Below are 15,727 nucleotides of genomic sequence, written 5' to 3'. Positions count from 1 at the left end.
AAAGGAGACTGATTATCAATCTCCAAAGAGGGAAGACGATTGATGAGAAACACAGCAGTAAGAAAAGCTTTATCCCAAAATTTTAAGGGAATGGATGCTTGTGCAAGAAGTGTTAGCCCCATATCAATGATGTGTCAATGTTTATGCTAGGCCGACCCATTTTGTTGACTAGCATGAGGATAGAAAACTTGGTTGGCTACACCATTATGTTTAAAGAAGCTATTTAAGGCTTGATACTCTCTCCCCAGTCGGTTTGAATGGAACAAATTTTACAATCAAACTATCGTTCAACAAGATTTTGGAAGTCTCAAAAGCACTGAAAGACTTCAGATTTATGATAAAGAAGATAGATCCACATAAACCTACTATAGTCATCAATAAAACTCATATAATAAGCATGTTTCCCAACTAAAATTAGGGTAGGCCCCCACACATTTGAAAAGATAAGTTCCATAGGACTAGTGGACACACTATTAGACCTAGGATAAGGTAGCTAATGATGCTTTCCTTGTTGACACGCATCACACACTTTATTATTTGAATCATGAATTAAAGGAAGATTATGGCGACTAAGGACTTGCTGAACAACAGGAATAGATGCATGACCTAGTCTCTGATGCAACAGTGAGCGAGACAGCTTGGTAACTCCAAGCCCTTGTTTATTTGATGATGACTTAAAAGAATAGAGACCTCCTTCACATCTACCATTGTGGAGGATTTTCTTCATTGTTGTTCCTTGACTAAAAAACAATCAGGATTCAAGGTATGCATTGTTATCATGACAAAACGATTGATAGATATAAGATTCTTGCTAGCCTTAGGAACATGGAGAATGTTCTTCAAATGAAGATAACTGGTTGGGGAATGTAGAATGCTATGACCAACATGATGTATCTCCATACCTGCTCCATTTGATGCATGCACCTGATCACCGCCCATGTACTTGTCACAAATGCTGAGCTTCTCAAGTTCTCCGGTGATGTGATCCGTCGCCTTGGAGTTCATGTACCAATTTGTGTCCACGTCGAAGCACTCTTCTATGGAGGGCCACTATAGGAGGCTTCGAACCTCTTGAAGCAACTTTGTTCCATGTGCCCTTCCTTTCTGCATAGCTGACAGAACATGCCTTGGAGGAAGTTGTGGTTGCCGCCTACACCAGTGCGACTGCCTTTGTTGCCGCGGCTAAAACCACCATGGCCATGAGTGTAGGGATGGCTGCCATGACCACCACGACCGCCCTTTGTGGTGACATTGACAGAGGACTAGGATCCCCTGCCATGCATCACCTTGCATTGCTCGGAGCATAGAGCTCATTGATGGAGAGCAGTTCGACCCTCACTGTCACAGTGGACACAATGAAGTCGAAGTCCTCGCCGAGGCCGATTGGGATGTACGAGATGAGCTCCTTGTCCTCTGATTTGTGACTGTTGGTGCAAAAGCTAGTCTACAAACACAAAGGGCTAATACCCGATTCAGACGTTAAGGCGTGCCAGCCGATTTGACCTTACTATCGGCAAAGGTGGTAACTCGAATACTTTAGTCCTGACAACAGCGATGCGCCCGGATGTCACGGCTAAGAGGTACTCACGCGGAACTTGAGAACACGCCGAGCTTAAGTCGACGAATTCTTAAGAACTCGTAGTGAAAAGGAAAAAGTATGACGAAGTCGTCGAAAAAGTAGATGCTAGAATATGAGTAAAACGTGTGTTTGATTGATTGATAGATGTCTCATTACAAGGCCCTAGGGTCTATATTTATACCCTGCTCAAAGAGCTACAACTAGACACGATTAGAATTCGAATTCCAAATTTCACAGAATCCGTATACAAAACGATTTAAATAACTAAGGAAATAATAAAGCTATCCCCCGTGACAAGCTGAAACTCTTCCACAAACCGATCGACAGCTTCCGGACTCTCCCTTCATACCATCGGCAGATTCCCTTGTCATAGTCATCGGCAGACTTCCTTGTCATAGCCATCGGCACAGACACATCACCACCTATAAACTTAGTCACATTCAACCCCTCCTTCATCGGCAACCATCCTCATCGGCAATTCATCCTGTAGACAAAACACCGCCGTCTCATCCTACCGGCCTGGACACGTGCCCAAAAACGGTGTCAACACATGCCCCCCAATTTCGGAGTATGAAATCATTAATGCTCCGAAATTCTCTACAGTAATGATGCCTTTTCCCACAATTAATGCTCCTAATCTGGTAACCGACAACCTCAATCTGAACAACTCTGATCCTATTCTTTTGCAGATCCCTCGAAATCCTCAACTTCCTAAACGGGCATTTCCTTTTTAGCCGCACATCGGCAATATTACCGTTACAAAGATCTGCCGATGGACTGGTCAGGACGTTCGTATAAACGACTATCTCCACTTTATTTGCCCATCGGCAATATGACCGTTACAGGACGCTGCTGATGGACCGACCAGGAGATCCTGCACAGTAAAATATCTCCAGATAATGACCGCTTCCCGTCAAATCACCTGCACAATCCCTTGATTACCGTGCGAACAGTTACCATATCTACCTGAGCACCCTCGGATTTCTCGGATGCGGCAAAGAGATAAGTCAGATTTGCCCTTGCCCGTTTTATCCTATAAATAGTTCCTTCTCGGGTACTCCTTCTCCATCACATCGTTCCACCATCCCAACTTTACTTTCCCAGCGGCGGCGCCATTCAAGATCTACAAGACCTCCGACAAAGACTCTTTCTCACCAACCCCGGATCTCTCAAGTACTTCCTCCGCGGTAAAATGGCCGTCAACTTCATCATCCCTGAGGTCAGTCCTTCGCACCATCTTTGATACTTTTTGTCACACCCCTGTTTATTCACGATCTATTTTACTGAACATTTTCTTTCCTCCCTTTTTCTGTATCTTTCTTTTCCACCTTCAAAACCATCAGGATTCAGCTAACAAAATTGTTATCCCCACTGATCGACCACACCTCCAATGCCTTGGCCCACTAGGGGATCCAGATCCAACCAACCTTATAAACACAGAAACCAATAGGATCCCTTTTAGAGCAGAGAATTTTTCTTTAGATCTGTGGAAGGATACTTTTCGTTCCTGGCCTAGCCCCACTGTGGGATGGACAGATTGGTTTTTGAGGGTCAGCAATCCAAATGAAGTCCTATGGGGTGAAAGAAATCTAGCCCAATGCATTAGGTTGTCCATTGCCGATATGCATAGGAACGAGTCACTGTTGATAGCTGCATCATACTTCTGGTCAGACACACTCAACGCCTTTGTCTTTGGCCATGGCCCTGCTTCCCCCACTCTTGCCGATGTGGCTATGCTCACCGGATTAGATATTTCTTCTGCCGATAGCACTCACTTCTTTGATACCAAACCCAGTGCTAAGGTAGAAACCCGCTCCATCGGCGGCTGGTCAGGGTATATTCAAAAATACCACAAAACAGGCTCTGTTGACATAAAGGAGCAGACCTGCTTTCTGAACATGTGGCTAGACAAATTCGTGTTCTGTGGTCGATCGGCAGGACCAACTTCCGTTCATCTAGCAGCAGCAGAAAACCTGGCCAATGGTGGCCGATTTCCTCTCGGCCGATACCTGCTTGGAGCGGCCTATCACCTCCTCCACCAAGTAACTAAGAAGCTCTTGCTTGGCCAGTCTATTGGCAACTTGGGAGGCCCCTGGTGGTTTATCAACATGTGGCTCAATCTGCATCTGCACAAGTGCCTTGAATTTAACCTATTCACACAGCATTTCCCAAGGGACATATCTGAAAATTATGTGTTGGGTGAAGAGGAATCGGCAACACGTGCCCCCTTAAACTTCGGCGAAGCTGTCATAGTTCTGCCTGGTTCAGGGGGTAATCCAGATCAGGTCAGCCGATTCTTCCAAACTCTGTATGAGGGCTTGGCCAGAGATGAGTGAGCATGGTTGGCTTATGATGACCCAGACAGTATGCTTCCCCTGGTTTTCAACCCATTTGATGAAGCTCTTGACCGGGATAATGAAGTGATGATGGCAATGGTGACTCCCAGAGCCATACCAGTGAATTTCTTTGGCAGTGGGAAAACCTCCCCCCAGACTTATGAATTTTACAACCCATCGGCACTAGCCCGTCAGTTAGCTTTCGGCCAGCTGCCGATCGCACTCTGCTACGCCGATGTGATAAAGCCCAGGGAAACCATCAATAGTCTTCTTGAATGGATCCGAGTAGCCCAACTGCCATCAAGTGCCGATACAGACGTGGATTTGTCGGAGTGGGTTCCAGCCGCCTTCATAACTCAAGCATACAAGCAATGGTGGGCAGAATGGAAGGAGCATCTGTTCTGCAAATCGGCCCTCACGTACCGCGACATGATTGACCCTGAGTACGAAGTTCCCAATGATACCGTAAGTGCTTTCAAACCGATGTTTTAATTCTTTCAATTCTGTTTCTATTGGAAATTTACTTCTATACTTTTCTGCAGGTTGATGATACTCCTCCATCGGTCAGCAAAAGTGGCAAGCCGATTGACCTATTTGCATCAGGCCCAATCTCTTCAATCGGCCACAACGCCCCTACCCTGGCTGCCATCGTGCATCGAGGTATACGCCTGAGGAAGGTTACCACCAGGAGGACCCAGACTCCACCATCGGCAGCTGCTTCCACTCTAGCACAGGCTTTTAAGGTAGCTGTTGTACCTCTTCATTTATTCCGATCACCTTTACATCGGTTACATTTGTATTCATAAATTCCTTTTTGTTACTGCAGCAAACCAGTGCATCGGCAAAAGCCAAAAGCCAAGGTACCGATGCCCCCCAGTCCAGCCAGCCAAAGAGGAAGGGCGCCAAGGGAACCAGGGCTGGAACAAAGCGCCAAAAAGTGGCAACTCCTCCTCCTCCTCCGGCCTCTCCTATTCCGGTGGAATCTTCTCCTTCCCCTCCAGATGTAGAGATTCAGCAAGCATCATCTTCTCCTCATCCGCAAGAAGCACCAGTAGTAGACGAACCCCAACAGGAAGAACCCCAAGCAGAAGGCACATCAACTGACGTAGGTGAGCAAACAACTGGCCCAGCAGGTTCAATCACGTCATCGGCAGTTCCCCCAATTCACACAAGCATCATTCCTCCCCAGGGTAACATATTTTTATAATATTGCCACCGATAAACTTATTCTCATTCAGCCTTATAACTCTTTCTGTTTCCTTTCAGTCGATGTCGTTCCATCGGCAACCCTGGCCGATCATCCTACGGCTCCACCGGCATCTTCCAGTCAAAGGCAAGAAATAGCCTTGAAGCAAGTAAGTCATCCAATCTTCATCAGTATCATTTGCTGATTTTCCAAGTATGAACTAACTTACTTTGTTTTCCTTTCCAGGAACAAGATTCTCCCGACAGCCTATTCTCTTTCGCCATCGACATTTCTGAAGAAGAAGGTGAAGAAGCAAGCTCTTCCCACACAGTTGGCATTACATCGGCAGAGATCAGGGCCAAGCTGGAAGAAGTGTCGGCCCTCCTCCATTAGGATACGGCACAACTGGTCGATGACTCCGACCCAGCCAAGGTTCTGTTCAGGACTCTCAGAGGCCAGATCCCAGCCGATGTCGAAGAAATCCTCTTCCAAGCCGCACATTTGGAGAGCCGTCAGCTGCAGTACCAGAGGGCTTCTCGGCGCCTCGCCGATAGAGCTACTGAGACTCAGCTCTCTGAAGAAATGAGGAAAGAGAAGCTCCTAACCGATGAGAAGCACAAGAACATCGGCATCTTGAGATCTTCAGGAGACACACTGAAGCAGAAGATATCTGACCTATCGGCAAAAAGGAAATCCCTGTTGGCAGAACTCAAACAAGTGGAAGACGCCTTATCCCAAGCCCGACAGGAAGAGAGCCAACTGCCAGAGATCATCAAGCTCCTTGAGCAAGAGCGAAACGTCCACGGTCGCAAGGCACTACAATTGAAGAAGAAGCTGAAGCCGATAGAAGGTTATGCCGATGACGATATCAAAGAGATAGAAGCAGCCAACCAAATCCGGCTACGCGCCATATCGGCGATCCAGGCACTACTGAACACCTGAAGCTCTCATCGGTGACATATCTGTCTTTTCTTGCTCTTTCAACTTTTACTCTAGCCGATAGGACTATTATTAGCATCTTTTGAAACATTAATCCCAAACATTTAAATCCAGCCGATAGGAGTGTTATCGGCACTTAAACTTTTATGCATCGACCCATATGCTGGGGTAGTACTTCTTTAAATATTTGCCATTTAATGCTCTGGGAAATTCAACTCCTTCGAGAGTTTCTAGAATATAGGCATTACCAGGAGCCGATCGACTTATCCGATAAGGGCCTTCCCAATTAGGAGACCACTTTCCAAACTTCAAACTTTTAGTCCCGATCGGTAAAATTAATTTCCATACCAAGTCCCCATCGGCAAACTCCTTAGCTTTTACTTTCTTGTCATACCATCTAGCAACTCTCTTCTTATTTTCTTCTATACTTATCAAAGCCTTTAACCGATGCCCTGCTAGATCATCTAACTCATCGGTCATCAAAGTGGCATAATCATCGGCAGCCAATTGATCTTGAAAAGATAATCGCCTAGATCCAGCCTTAATCTCCCAAGGTAACACCGCATCATGTCCATACACCAATTGATAGGGTGACACCCTGGTTGATCCATGACAAGCCATCCGATAGGACCACAACGCTTCATTTAATAATGTATGCCACCGCTTAGGATTTTCTTCAATCTTTCGTTTGATAAGCTTGATAATTCCTTTGTTAGACGCCTCGGCCTGCCCATTGGCTTGAGCATAATAAGGAGAAGAATTCAACACTTTAATCCCCATACTGATTGCAAATTTATCAAACTCCCCCGATGTAAACATAGTGCCCTGATCGGTAGTAATTGTTTGAGGAATCCCAAATCGGTAAATGATATGCTCTTTCACAAAATCAATCATATTGGCCGATGTGACTTTCTTCAAAGGAATAGCTTCAACCCACTTAGTGAAATAATCAGTGGCAACTAGAATAAACTTATGCCCTTTGCTAGATGGTGGATAAATCTGGCCGATCAGATCAATAGCCCATCCTCGGAACGGCCAAGGCTTTATAATAGGATTCATAGCCGATGCAGGTGCCCTTTGAATATTACCAAACTTCTGACACCCTTGACACCCTTTGAAATACTTAAAGCAATCCTTAAGTATAGTCGGCCAATAATATCCATTCCTCCTAATCATCCACTTCATCTTAAAAGCCGACTGATGTGCTCCACACAACCCTTCATGAATTTCTCCCATCAAACTCCTAGCTTCATCTTCATCTAAGCATCGGAGAAGAATTCCATCAATAGTTCGATTGTATAATTCATCTTCAAGGAGCACATACTTGGTCGCTTGAAATCGAACTCGTCTTTCGACTTTCTTAGATGGATCTTTCAAATAATCAATAATTTCTTTCTTCCAATCATCGGCATCGATTGCCGATACTGTATTAATCATGGGCTGATATCCTGAGGCATGCTGAGCTAACCGATTGGCCTCTTCATTATGCAATCGGGGAACATGCTCTAAACGGAAATCTTTGAATTCCTTTAACAGTTGCATGCTCTTCTCGTAATAACTTATGAGAACTTCACTTCGACATTCATAGCTCCCGGCCAATTAATTCATAACCAACATAGAATCCCCGAAGACTTCGACAGCATCAGCACGAACTTCCCTTAACAACTCCAATCCTTTTATCAAAGCCGGATACTCAGCCTGATTATTTGTTGATGTAGCAACAATCGGCAAAGAAAATTCATACTTCCTCCCCTTAGGGGAAACTAATACTATGCCGATTCCTGCCCCTCGGTCACACGTAGATCCATCAAAGAAAAGCGTCCAGGGCACAATCTCCAAAGCCTCCACTGCACCACAATGTTGAGTCACAAAATCGGCCATAATCTGCCCTTTAACTGCTTTAGCCGATTCATAACGCAGATCGAATTCCGACAGCGCCAAAATCCATTTACCGATCCTGCCACTCATAATCGGCATAGATAGCATGTACCGGACCACATCATCCTTGCAAACGACAGTGCATTCGGCCGATAACAAGTAGTGCCTTAACTTGATACACGAAAAATATAAGCACAGGCATAGTTTCTCAATGGCCGAATACCTGGTCTCAGCATTAATCAACCTCCTGCTTAAGTAATAAATTACACGCTCTTTCCCTTCAAATTCTTGAATCAAAGCTGAACCGATAACCATCCCATCGGTAGACAAATACAATCTGAAGGGCTTTCCTTGCTGAGGTGGAATTAGAACTGGAGGATTCACTAGATACTTCTTGATCTCATCCATAGCCAACTGCTGTTCTTTCCCCCAAATAAATTCTTGATCGGCTTTTAACTTAAGAAGAGGACTGAAAGCACGAATTTTACCAGACAAATTAGATATAAATCTCCTGATAAAATTTACCTTGCCGATCAGGGACTGGAGCTCAGTTTTGTTGGTAGGGGCTACTATTTTATTTATAGCATCAATAGATCTTTGACTAATTTCAATCCCCCTTTGATGCACCATGAAACCAAGAAACTGCCCTGCCGATACACCAAATGCACACTTATTGGGATTCATCTTCAATCCATGCTTCCTTGTGCACTCCAATACCTTTCGTAGATCGGCAAGATGCTTTGCGAAGTCCCCGGACTTGACCACCACATCATCAATATAGATTTCTACCAGTTTGCCAATGAATTCATGAAATATAAAATTCATGGCCCTTTGATAAGTAGCACCAGCATTCTTAAGGCCAAAAGTCATGACTATCCATTCAAACAATCCAACATGACAGGACATCTGAATGGAGTCTTTGGAATATCCTCTTCTGCCATGAATATCTGATTGTATCCTGCATTGCCATCCATAAAGCTAATGATCCGATGCCCAACCGCAGCGTCAACTAGCAGATCGGCAACATGCATTGGGTATCCATCCATCGGCGTAGCTTTATTGAGATTCCTGAAATCAATGCATACCCGAAGCTTCCCGTTCTTCTTGTAGACCGGAACAACATTGGAAATCCATTCGGCATACCGACACTGCCGAATAAACTTAGCTTCAATAAGTTTGGTGATTTCGGCCTTAATATCAGGGAGGATGTTTGGATTACATCGGTGAGCTGGCTGTTGATGTGGCCGAAATCCAGACTTGATGGGCAACCGATGTTCAACAATTGATCGGTCCAAACCAGGCATCTCAGTATAATCCTAAGCGAAGCAATCTTTATATTCCTTTAACAAATCAGTTAATTGTTGCTTACACTCAGAATCTAACTTAGCACTAATAAAAGTGGGTCTAGGCTTATCACCACTACCTATATCTACTTCTACTAGATCATCGGCCGATGTGAATCCCTGGCCTAACTTTCCATCATCTGCAAACCTATCCATTAAAAACCTTTGTCAGAACCGACTGCTTGGATCGGTGGAATTTCGTAATCGGCAACCTTGAGAAAATCCTTCTCCCAAACTTCTCCTGACATGCACCTAGTCCTCTCATAGGTGTCCGCTTCTGCCGACGCAATGACAAAAGAAGAATCTCCCGGGACAATCTCAATTTTGTCACCTACCCACTGAACCAAACATTGGTGCATTGTAGACGGGATGCAACAATTAGCATGAATCCAATCTCTTCCCAATAGCAAGTTGTAAGCACCCTTTCCACTGATCACAAAGAAAGTTGTCGGTAAGGTTTTGCTGCCGATGGTCAACTCTACACATATTGCCCCCTTGACTGGAGACACGTTTCCTTCAAAGTCTTTAAGCATCATATCGGTCTTGGTTAAATCCTGATCTCCTCTTCCAAGCTTCCGATATACTGCATATGGCATGATGTTGATAGCAGCCCCACCATCAACTAGAATCTTGGTCATCGGCTGCCCATCAACTCTTCCTTTGACAAACAGAGCCTTGAGATGTTGTCTTTTGTCATCGGCAGGTTTCTTGAAGATAGCGGTCATCGGATCCAAAGCCAACTGAGCTATTTGGTCGGACAATGCCAACTCATCATCACTGGATGGCGCAAGAAACTCCAACGGCAACATAAAGACCATGTTGACACTTGTCAATGGGTTTTCCCCCTTGGGATTTGATTGCTGCTGATCTCCAGACTGACCAGAGTTTTCGCCCTTGCTTAGCCCTTCTTGCCTTTCGCGCTGTAGCCTCCTTTTCTGTGTCTTGGTCAACCCTTCTGGACACCATGGAGGAAGCGGCTTCTGCCTTGCTGCTGGGCGTCGATTTTCCCTTGACTCCATCTGGTGTGTATTAGCGTCCCTGCAAAATACGAATTCATCGGGAACTCGTGCATTAGCCATCTCCACGAGCTCTTCCTGGTTCCTGGGAAAATATTGGACACGATCACCAAGCCTGTCGTGCACACTGAGTCTGCCCCCCAAACGATCATGGACAGATGCTCTCCCTCTAACCGGCCCATTGAAGCGCCGATCATTATCACGATAGTTTCGATCGGACCTATCGTACCGATCATAACCATTGCACTCAGGGCAATCTCTGACAGTAGGAAGCTTGATATTCTCCTCCCAGCAATGGATGAAGAACGGACAATTCCAGTGATCCCTATGCCGATTCCACTCCTGTCGGCGTCTCTCTTCTTCCCGATGATAATCTTCTTGCTGGCGCCGATATCGATCTTCTCGTTGCTGCCAAGTTTCCCGAGGCCTTCTGTGAGTTATTACAATCCCAGATCGGGGAGGCCTTCCTGAGCTGGTTCCTTCCTGGACCAAGCCTCTTCCTCTCGCATCGGCAGTAGTGACTTGATGCTGAGGATCCACCGATGCACTTCTTTCGGCTGCTTCTGAAGTTAAGACCTTGGCTTTTCCCTTAGCATCCAACATGTTCGTTGGGAAAGGATGTTGGTCAATCTTCATCGGCTTCTAGGTCTTGGAGCCGTCAAATTTGATCCTCCCAGATTCTATAGCCGATTGCAATTGCTGTCTGAAAACCTTGCATTCATTGGTATCATGAGAAGTTGCATTATGCCACTTGCAATATTTCATCCTTCTTAACTCCTCAGCCGATGGGATCACGTGATTAGGAGACAGCTTGATCTGACCTTCCTGAAGTAGAAAGTCAAATATCCTATCGGCCTTGGCGGTGTCAAAAGCGAACTTCTCTGGTTCCTTCTGCCCAAAAGGGCAAGACATTGGCTTCTTATTTTTTACCTACTCTGCCAAGCCGATGACTGGTTCCTCATCAGAATCTGAGCTTGTTGCTTCATCGACGAACGACACCTTTTTGTTCCATGCTCTCTTGGGTTCAAACAACTTGATGTCTTGATCAGAGACTCTCTGCACCAGATGACTTAAGCTTTCAAACTCGTGAGATGCATATTTGTCCCTGATGTGTGGCAACAAACCCTGGAAAGCCAAATCGGCTAGCTGCCGATCGTCCAGAACCAGACTATAGCACTTGTTCTTGACTTCCCATATCCTCTGTACAAAACCTTCAACCGATTCATCATTACGCTGCCTCAATTTGACTAAATCGGTGATCTTCTTCTCATGAACCCCAGAAAAGAAGTATTTGTGGAATTGTTTCTCCAGATCGGCCCAAGTAATCACTAAGTTGGGAGGTAGTGATATGAACCAGGTAAAAGCCGATCCAGACAACGATGATGAAAATAGACGAATCCTTAACTCGTCCCTGTTACCAGCTTCTCCGCATTGAATAATGAACCTACTGACGTGCTCCATGGTTGACGTGTCATCCTGTCCAGAAAACTTAGTAAAGTCCGGTACCTTGTACCGATGCGGAAGCGGGATCAAATCATATGCGGGAGGATACGGTGTCCGATAAGAGTAAGTGTTAACTTTGGGTTTTATCCCAAATTGATCTCTCATTACTTCAGCGATCTTATCGGCCCAGTATGCATCGGCATCTTGCCGATGCGGTGGTTGTGGATCCTGCACCTGCTGGTAAGCCTCCACGTGTCTGTTTGGTGCATGATCTGCACGGAACATTGGGTTGATTATCTGGCCTCCCACCTGAGGACCACCAAGCTGTTGCCCGCCAATCTGCTGTCCGCCGACCTGCTGTCCGAAATTCATTGGCTGGTTAAGGATCCCCTGATTCTAGAATCCGGGATAGATCTGTCCTTGCTGGAACCCTGTAGCCTGGGGACTCTGTTGGGGCGTTTGCGGAAAGACTTGCTGCCCAAGCCATCCATTATTAGCGTTCATCGGCATAGGCCCTGCCGATGACTGGTAATTGGGTATCACCGTTGAATTGACATACCCTGATTGAGCCATAGACTTCTGTTGCATCAGCATCGAGTCTGCCGATGCGTTGGGTATCTGGCACATTGGAGCTTGAGATTTCCCAGTGTAAGGTCTTGCAGTAGTAGTTGTAGTAGTATACTGGGGACTCTGATTCATCGGCATATTGGGAGGTGCCGATGCCATAGGGGTCTTGCCTCTCATGTCAGTCGTCTGCGATGTACCCGGCGTTAACTCTGGAGGCATGCCATAACCCCACCAGTTGGGAGGAGGAGTTAAACCTGTCATTGCCGATGCTAACAGATCTGTGGCAAGTTTAATCTGCCCATCTGAAGTTTGTGGATTAGTTGTCATCGGCATAGATTGTCCGTTGGTTACTCCCAACGTGCTTCGCGGAACAGGAATCTCCATACCCGCAGCGGCTGTAGCAGCCGATGGAGCTGTGACCACTGGTGACTTTGGCTGGTGATAAGTGGGGCCCACATAATCTGGTGGCAATTGTCCCTCTTTGAAAGTTCTTGCCACGGCATTGAAAACCGTATTAGACAGTACACCAGCTTGGTTGATCAAAGCACGGTTGATAGCGATGTCAACCATCTCTTGAAGTTTGCCAGGATTGGACTCAAAAGTAACCTGCCGAGGTGCCGGCAGTGCATCCTTCTGAATCACTTCACTCCTCCTGTTCACGCTGCAAGATCTCAGGCATTGCTGCTTGTAATCCTCCATGGCTTTAGCAATAGCTTGCTTCTGCTCATCCTTGAGATTGGCTTCCGTCACGGGGATGACGTTCTCTTGATCAAACTCAGAAGTCGACATGTTGATCTTGATCTTGGATCTGTCCCACTGGGCGTGCCAAAAGATGTGTTGGTGCAAAAGCTAGTCTGCAAACACAAAGGGCTAATACCCGATTCAGACGTTAAGGCGTGCCAGCCGATTTGACCTTACTATCGGCAAAGGTGGTAACTCGAATACTTTAGTCCTGACAACAGCGATGCGCCCGGATGTCACGGCTAAGAGGTACTCACGCGGAACTTGAGAACACGCCGAGCTTAAGTCGGCGAATTCCTAAGAACTCGTAGTGAAAAGGAAAAAGTATGACGAAGTCGTCGAAAAAGTAGATGCTAGAATATGAGTAAAATGTGTGTTTGATTGATTGATAGATGTCTCATTACAAGGCCCTAGGGTCTATATTTATACCCTGCTCAAAGAGCTACAACCAGACACGATTAGAATTTGAATTCCAAATTTCACGGAATCCGTATACAAAACGATTTAAATAACTAAGGAAATAATAAAGCTATCCCCCGTGACAAGCTGAAACTCTTCCACAAACCGATCGACAGCTTCCAGACTCTCCCTTCATACCATCGGCAGATTCCCTTGTCATAGTCATCGGCAAACTTCCTTGTCATAGCCATCGGCACAGACACATCACCACCTATAAACTTAGTCACATTCAACCCCTCCTTCATCGGCAACCATCCTCATCGGCAATTCATCCTGTAGACAAAACACCGCCGTCTCATCCTACCGGCCTGGACACGTGCCCAAAAACGGTGTCAACAGTGACCCACTGAGACCATCTCATCGATGAGTCCCTTCATCTTGATGAAGTAGTCTGCCACCGATGATGTGCCCTTTGACATCATGGTAAGTGCCATGTGTGTGGCCATCACCTGCGCACGGGACTGTGATGCATGAAGCCCCTAGATTGTGGCCCATAACTCAGCCATGATTATCACTGATGAGACTTGGGAGAAAACCTCCTTGGAACGCGTCAAAAATAGATAGCTAAGGACCTATTGATCCTTTGCTATGCACTTCTCATACTCTTGGTTTGGAACTAGATTAGCCTCCTTATCACTAGCATTGTCATCGGTTTTGGCAGCGAGCTCCAGGAACTCTACTGTGGCTTGGTGGAGGGCTTGATGAAGCCAACTAATTAGGCGCCCTTCAAGGTAGATGACACATGGAGTGCCACATACCATAGTTCCCGCACGTGAGCTTCTCTGGTGGGAGAAACCTGAAGGAGAATACAACAGTTGCAGCAGCAGAAGATTGCACCATGGAGTTGTTTCCTTAGGGAAGAAGAGGCTCTATATACCATATGAGAATGGAGCAAACGAGGTAACTTGGTTTGGTCCTCAGTTACACATTAAGTAGGCACAAGGAAAAGCCCTTGGCGGTGGCACTTACATCAGCCCCTTAGCCTATAAACATGGATCACACCTAGCAAACTAATGCATGTACACTATGACTATGCAGATTATCTTGCAAACTATAGTTATAAGATGATGCGGATCACCTATTACAATGCATGTAGACTGCACTACATGGAAGAGTAACCATCCACAGCTAATCTTAGCCAATGCCAACCACAGCTAATCTTAGCATCTACTCCCTCCATACCAATTTATAAGATGTTCCGACCAGTTTAGCATAGACTAAGCTATAGTGCAAATTGTCAATTCTACCCCTCTGCCATCAAATTAATTACACGCAACAGAGAGCACCAAAAATCTTTTCTGCATCGAGAATTTCGTGGGTGCCAGCTATCACAATAGAGAGCACCAAAAATTTCAAATTTCTTCTCCGAACACGAACCACCCCGCCACTCACCGCTGGCACCAGGGAAGCCCACCATGTGGGGGGCGCTCCACTACTTGACGGCCACCCACCTGTGATTTTCTCCATGAGCTCAGCTCCCCTACTACCACTAGCCACCCGCATTCACTGGATTTGTTTCAAAAGCAAAGGTCCCCAAGTCTACAACAACCAAACAGGTGCTCCAAGCGTGCTAGCTAGCTAGGTGAGCATCCGTCCTTACATGCCCATGTCTTGCCAGCCAGCTGCCCTTTGTTAGAAATTTTACATTGGGTCATGTAAAGTTTCTTGTAATCTTGTGCAGAGTTTCTAGTAGTTGTAGTAAGTTTTCCTGTAAGGCGTGAAATTGTGGATGGCAGGTGATGTGCCATGGCCAGACATGACCACCAGAGTCTCTTCCCATCATGATGGCGTGTGTTGCGCGTCCCATGATGATCCAAGAGTGTCAAACTTTATGGAACCCATCATGTGGCGAGGTGGAAAGCCTAGAGATCAATAAATACATAACTACGACCTTAGGCAACATCAAATCTTTGTGTTTCCTATCGCTAGATGTCAACATGTGTTCTAGTGTTATAGCCGCGGCTGTCTCAAAGGTCCTAATATGGCTAGAGGGGGGTGAATAGCCTATTTAAAAATTCTACAAACTCACTAGAGCAAGAGGTTAATAAATAACAAAACAAAGCTTTTTTTAGGAAAACTGGAGGGGCTTGGCCCCTACAGTAAATTTATTAAAGAAAACTGGGAAATACAAACAAAGAACAATTTACAACCAGCAGAGGGAGGGAGGCAAGGATCGAGCAAGAATCAGGAAACAAAAAAAGAAACAAAGAAAATTAAAAAGGCAAGATTACAGGAGATCT

The sequence above is a fragment of the Sorghum bicolor genome, chromosome 4 (assembly GCF_000003195.3).
Source record: "Sorghum bicolor cultivar BTx623 chromosome 4, Sorghum_bicolor_NCBIv3, whole genome shotgun sequence".
NCBI lineage: Eukaryota > Viridiplantae > Streptophyta > Magnoliopsida > Poales > Poaceae > Sorghum > Sorghum bicolor.
The sequence above is the reverse complement of the archived record's forward strand: the minus strand, read 5'-3'. Positions refer to the sequence as shown.